The sequence below is a fragment of the Cibotium barometz genome, chromosome 60 (assembly GCF_041138505.1).
Source record: "Cibotium barometz isolate CiBa-2024 chromosome 60, ASM4113850v1, whole genome shotgun sequence".
NCBI classification, from domain to species: Eukaryota; Viridiplantae; Streptophyta; class Polypodiopsida; order Cyatheales; family Cibotiaceae; genus Cibotium; species Cibotium barometz.
In genome coordinates, this window is record NC_141105.1 from 14302008 (window position 1) to 14309027 (window position 7020).

The window sequence follows — 7020 nt, forward strand, 5'->3', positions numbered from 1 at the left end:
ATAGATTTACTCTCCATTGTTAGATCTCATTGCAAAACCATTTTGGTTGTCTTGTGTTCTAGTATGTGAGAGAGTGCTCAAACAATTTAGTAGCATTTGAATTCATTTTAAGGGAGTTATTATATGCTTGAATTTATTTTAAGGGAGAGTACTCAAATAATTTAGCAGCATTTGAATACATTTTAAGGGAGTTATTGTACATTATTATTTTTGGTTTATTATAAATAAATGCCGATTTGTCTTCTTTCAAAGGGAGTTCCTCAAAACTACCATTGGTGGAGAGACAATACACATAAAGAAGGTTATAATGATGCATTTTCAACCCATTCAAACCTTTCTAGAGGAATATATCACGTCTATAAATTTTTGCTCTATAGATGTACTATTTTGGCACATTCAACACTTTGTGAGAGTAAATGGCCAATTTTTTTTATGATATTTTCCTTTTATATTCTCTTTTTGTGATTGCAAGAATGCCTAGACATATAGATAATCTTGATTCTCAAAACGATAAGTTGCATAGGTTAAACTATTCCACTTAGATAATTTCTGTGGCATTCTTAATAGCAAAGAACTTTGGGAGATCCGTAATGGGAATAAGACTATCTATCTATTAATATTGCTATAAAATTCTAGAAGATAATCCGATAAATATTTAAACTTCTAGTAGGAGGGATTTTTTTTCTCTTACTAAAATGTGTCACTTTCTATGACTAGTCATTTGGCTCAAAGAAATCTCATTCCACATATCAAATTTGAAAAAAGCTCAAAGGGAGCATGGGATAAACTTGAAAATATACTTCAAGAAAGGAATGAGTCTTGTATGATATATTTGCATATAGGAAATATATGGAAAAAAATGGACACACTATCGCTAACATAAAGTGAATACATTTGAGGACAGTTGCTAAGTGTAGATGAGAAATTTGATTCGAACTCCGTGTGATCTAGGGGGTCGTGCCGCTTGAGGGGGTTGAGGGGTGGATCGACCTCTTCATGCTCTTGCGATGGTGGCGGTGGGGGTATCTCTCCTTCCCCTAGAGGTGTGGGGTGGATCGACCTCTTCATGCTCTTGCGATGGTGGCGGTGGGGGTATCTCTCCTTCCCCTAGAGGTGTGGGGGAAGGGAGGTCAGGTAGTGATTACGGTCAGGGGGGAGGAGCAGTGATGGAGAGGTCACTGTGGTGGCGAGGGTGGCATCAAGGAAGGGTAAGGGCCATGCTGATGTTGATAGAATATCTTAAAGGTTAATGGGGAGGACTAGATGAAGATGGAGGGTGGGTGGTGAAGGAGGTGTTGGTGATGGAGGAGGGGTGGGTATGTGAGCGGGTGTAGAGGATTGTGAGGGAAATAGGGAAAGGGTTATGTTTCTTGGTGGGGGTGGGGGTGGGGGTGGTGGAGGTTGAGAGTTGGGGCCTAGTTGGGATGGAGAAGGGGGTGGAGGTTGGTGAGGAGGGGATGATGGAGTGGGTGGGTCATTGGGGGGATGCCTCGAAGCAACTGCCACCGTCGTTTCCGTCATTGTTGTTGTCATTTGTCATCCGAGTTGTTGCTGGCGGGACACTTCAATTAAAAGAAGGTGCGGGCTTTGTCTACTTCATAGGGGGAGACGGTGAGGGAGAAGTCCACGTGGGAATCATTGAACTGCATGATCCCAGTGGCCTGGATGACTTGGAGTTGGAAGTGGCATCGGTGGTAGAGGATGAGGAGGCCCTGGGATTGCAAGGAGGGAGCTCATAGGCGTAGAGACTTGTAGGCCCAATAGATGGTCTCCCATCCTTGTTGATGGAGGAAATGGAGAGCGTGGGCAATTTTGGAGGAGGGGTATGGGTACGGGCAGAGTTTGTCAAGAACGGCGAGGTCGAGGGGTTCTGCGAGCGGTGGTTGTGGGTGCCCGTACCTAATGAGGTTCGCCCAGTTGATGAGGTTAGCCGAGAGAGGGTGGATGTGGAGGGCGACGATGGTGGCAGGTTCAGAGAAGGAGATTTGGGATTGGAAGAAGAGGGTGACGAGGAAAGAGATCGAGTCGGCGGATGGGATTTTGGTGGTGAGGATGTAGGAGAGGTTGGCGGGGGAGATGGGATCATCGATGAAAATGTCATGTTGGAGGAGGTTGAGGCAGATGGCACGGTGGTGGAGGTCGAGGATTTGGGTGGGGTTTTGTGGGGGAGTGGCAAGGAGGGGAGCTTCGCTGAACCTATCAGTGCGTTGACTTTGCATTCGACAGCGCTCAGTAGTACTAGGTCGAAAGGGGTGGATGGAGGGAGAAGGCCGCGGGCCTTGGCGGATTACAGCTGCAATTCCTTCTCTGGAGTAGGGTGTTCTTGGGGGGCCACTTCCTTATATTGGCTGAAGGGGAGGCAGATACAGTTGCCTTTGTCCTCCATGGACGCAGCTCTCTGGCTGGAGTTGGTGGGCTTCTGTTTGGGCGAGGGTGAGAGCCTTGTGGGCGGGGGTGAGAGCCTTGTGGGCGGGGCGCACTGCTTAGCTTCTTGGGCAGCCTGTAGTTGGTGTTGGAGCTCACTAGGGATGGTGAGGGTTGCCTCGCGGTCTTCCAAGGCTACCTGGAGGTGTTGGTTGGCTAGCGTAGCCTCATGGAGCATCTCTTGGGTCTGCTCTGGTAGGCCTTGGCAATCAACATATGTTGTTGTGTGCAGTTGTGACCTGTTCTTACTGTGGCACTGCATATAATCGGTCATTGATGTCATCAGCTCTTGGGCAAGGCTGGAAAATTCGTACGTGAAATTGGGGACCACACCATGGTGGGTGGAGCAAATGACTTTAGAATAGGCCGCCTAGGAATGAAAGTGGCTTGTGTGCGTCCATCGCAGGGTGTCCACCATATTTCGTTGTTAGGAGGAGGTGGGGGAGGAATGACTTGCTTCGAAAAAGGGTGGGGGCAAAGAGGAGACATGAGGAGGGGGGGTTTCATAAAGGTTTTGCTTAAAAAACTGAGCAGTGTGTCGCAACTCCTCTTGTTCTTATGCTCTTCTGCGGGCTTTGGCTTCCTGGTCCTCCTTGTCAGTCTTAGTAGCAATAGCTTGATGGTGGGCAGGCTCCTGTTCATGGGTGTTGGGGTGATGGCGTTTGGGGGGTGGAGAGGTTGGAGAGGGACAAGGTACTGGCAAAGGTGTGGGAATGGGGGCAACACACCATGGAGTTGAACAGGTCGGGGGAGTTTTGGCCAGCCTCCAACGACGTGGTATAAGACTTTAGTGAGGAGAGAGGCCGATGCGAGTTTGCCTTGGGGGTGGGCACAGACTGCATGGAGCTCTTTATGGAGGTATTCGGCCTATTTAACCTGCACCCCTTGATGGACATGAGCGAGAGTGGATAGGTGGCACCTATTGAAGCGATCAGTCTAGCGGGTGGTGAGGAGGAATAAGAGGGCACGGGCTAGCATAATGAGCTCCTACTAGGAAATGTTTTGCCATTCCACCCCGTCCTTGGTGGTGGAGGTAGGTACCATGGACATGGCGCATCAAGTTGTTGGCTAGTTGGACATAAGGTTGCTCCATGCATGGGAGATGAAGCATCTCTCGAACAAGGTCTAGACTAAGGTGGATCATTTGGGGGTGCCCCTTGTTGTTAAGTACCTACCTGTGGCTTGGACGTAAGGTTGCTGTGATACAACATTTTTATGCTTGGATAGAAGATGCCTTGCATTTGAGCCATACACTCTCGGCTCTATGGCCTTGTTGGCTCTTTTTTTTTGGTTGATTACCTTGAGGCGTGCCTTGCATTTGGTGGCCTTGTAGAGCCTTGTAGAGCCTACTCAGAGGTGGGGGCCATTAACTTGACCAAAAGGGTGATATTATTCAGGTCAATTTCCCATTGTTTGGTGTATGTCCCATGTGAATCTATAACCTTAACATAGCAAAGCATATGAAGGTCTATCTCCATAGGAAGAACATACCTCTTATGCTTTTTATATGTTTTCCTCTTTCTTGGCTAAGTGTCTATAGGCAATGTGGAAGTTGATTCTATCATAGAGGAATTTTTACTAGATAAGTCATTAGCATTCTCCCTAGTTCCATGTTACTATGGGCTACTAGAAGAAGAGATGCTATGTTTAGCATATATAGGGATGTTATTTATATCCCATCAAGTCTTGCAAATCTTGTCCCAAGTTTATGTGGAGAGCGTCCATGGTTTCTAGGAAGTGAATCCAATCCTTGAGGTCATCAGGCTATGAGAGCATCTCATAGTCTAGGTCCTCATCTTCCAATGACTTATTGTTGTAGGATCTATAGATGTTGACCAAAGTGGTCCAGCAGTTGTATCAAACTCATCTATCAAATAACTTATTGCAATGTTGACTTGCAATGTTGACGAAAGTGGTGTAAGTGGTTGTATATTAGACTTATTTGTAATAATACCTTGACCCATTTTTGGCTGAGTCTTCCTTGATTTTTAGTCTACTTTCAAGTTCTTGGTCTTCACCTTTACTTATGTAAATATGGTTGGTTTTCCAATCATAAACTAGCCTTGCATCTCTCATATAAGAAGGCATTCCAAGGATCATGGAGTAAGATCCTCTTTATTGGAAGCCCATGACTAAAAGTGGTAAATCAATATAAATGTCTCAAATTTTACATACTAAAGGATTCCCATTGGTTTAGCTATGTTCCTTTAGGCAAACTTTACCACCACACACTGGTCTCTACAAGTAGTGGGCTTCTTGTAGGCAAACTTTACCACCACATACTAGCCTCCTACAAGTAGTGGTATGTTCCTATAGGCAAACTTTACCACCACACCGGTCTCTACTACACACTGGTCTCTCTACAAGTAGTGGTATGTTCTTGTAGTAGGGAAACTTTACCACCACACTGGTCTCTACTACAAGTAGTGGGCTAAGGAAGGTAGCTTTGGAGCTCTTGTCTGAATCACTTTGTGATTATGTATTCTACACACTAGTCTCTCTACAAGTAGTGGTATGTTCTTGTAGGCAAACTTTACCACCACATTGGTCTCTACTACAAAAGTAGTGGGATTCCCTCTCAAAAATTCTTTGTAATTATGTATACTAAGGAAGGTAGCTTTGGAGCTCTTGTCTGAACCACTTTGTGATTATGCTAAGTGTGGTAGCTTTGGAGCTCTTATCTAAACCACTTTCTGATTATGCTAAGGGAGGTAGCTTTAGAGCTCTTGTGCGAACCACTTTCAATAGTCATACTGTTGTTATCCTTGATAGCATTGTGCTTTCATTTGATCTTTGATGGTTTATTTTTTTAGGCTTCTAGATCAGGTCCTTTTGCTTTCTTAGGGATGTGCTCGCTTGTACCTTAGTAGGCCTCTGTGAAGCTTCCTTTAAAGTCAAATCAGGGATGGTACTTCCTTGGCTGTCGCCCTTATCTTTGGTCTAGAGCCTTGTTATAGTATTTGCAAGATAAGATATCAAAAGATTACTTTACAATTATGAGCCATTGTCTTATATACCTTGGTCCATTTCACACTCAATTATTATGTCCATGCCCATAAGCCTGGGCCCCAAAGCCCAACATATGAAAATGCCCACCATGAACCCATGGCCACCACCACATTTACAAACCATCCCCACCCACATATGTTTTGTCCTCAAAACATTATTCGACTTCATTGGCATGAGGATGTCTACTATATACATGTAGATGCACCATGTAGCAAAACTGTCTAAGAGAGCATAGCCCTACTTAAGAGCTTCATAATCTCATGTAATGCTCTTAGAAGAACAACCACCAAAACATAGCATCATGTGATACACACTCCCCATGAAGTACATATATCAATAGCATCCCAATTGAGCATCATATTATCCTCTAAATAGTGAATCTTAGAAAATTACAACAAGCATATTCACTGTTACATGGCTCAATTCTCCCCATTAGATGCATTCAACAAGTGCTCATACCCTTCCAATATGTGGGCGGGCTAGCATGTAGCTTCATCTTGAGGTAATCCCTTCCATTTAACAAGTTATTCGCCAAAGAACAATTGTGAAGTACTCTTTCTCTCATGCTCAACACTCTCTCGGGAATATATTCCACCATGCCATCCTCATTCATAGGATGTAACTCATCCAAGACTTGCACTTCCGGTCCAACATATGCCTTCAAATGAGATACATGTAACATATTACAAATTCTTGTAGTAGACAAAAGTAGCAATTGAAAGGTGTGCAAGCTTTGTGTTAGTGTTGCCCTTGAGAGAACCATAGCGTGTCTTGGGAATCCTCAAGAATACATAATCCCCCTCCTTGAATTCCAATGGTCTTCGATGTGCATCTTCATAATGCTTCATTTTCTCTTGAGACTTCTTGATATTCTCTTTACATGTTTGCAAGAGAGCTTGCAGTCTTTCCACTTCATTATTTGCATTAGGATTTACATTGTCGTTCTTGAATGCTACAATTAGCATATATACCTTATACCCATACATAGCCTCAAAAGGCAACATTCCAATGCTCATATGGTAAGTGCTATTGTAGGCAAACTCAATCAAATGCAACCAATCACCCCAAGCATTTTGCATCTCATAGCAATAATACCTCAAGTAAGTCTCAAGCCATTTGTTTACCCTCTCAATTTAACCATCGATCTCCAGGTGATAGGCCATACTTGGAGCCAATTGAGTACCCATACTCTCAAACAATGTACGCCAAAATGTGCCCATGAATTTAACATCCCAATCACTCACTATTTGCTGCATGCCATGCATCCAAAACACATATTCAACGAGTTGACGCGAAACCATAGATGTTGAATATCTCACTTTTGTAGGCACAAAATGGGCAGCTTTGTCAACCGATCAACCACAACATAAATGTTGTCCACCCTTTCTTGTTGGTGGTAGGAAGACCTATGTTAAAACCCATAATTTGCTACATGAGTCCATTTACTCTCTAGAATGGGTAAACACTGAAGCAAACCCCCGGGCTTTTGTAGGCACAAAATGGGCAGCTTTGACCACAACATAAATGTTGTCCACCCTTTCTTGTTGGTGGTAGGAAGACCTATGTTAAAACCCATAATTTGCTACA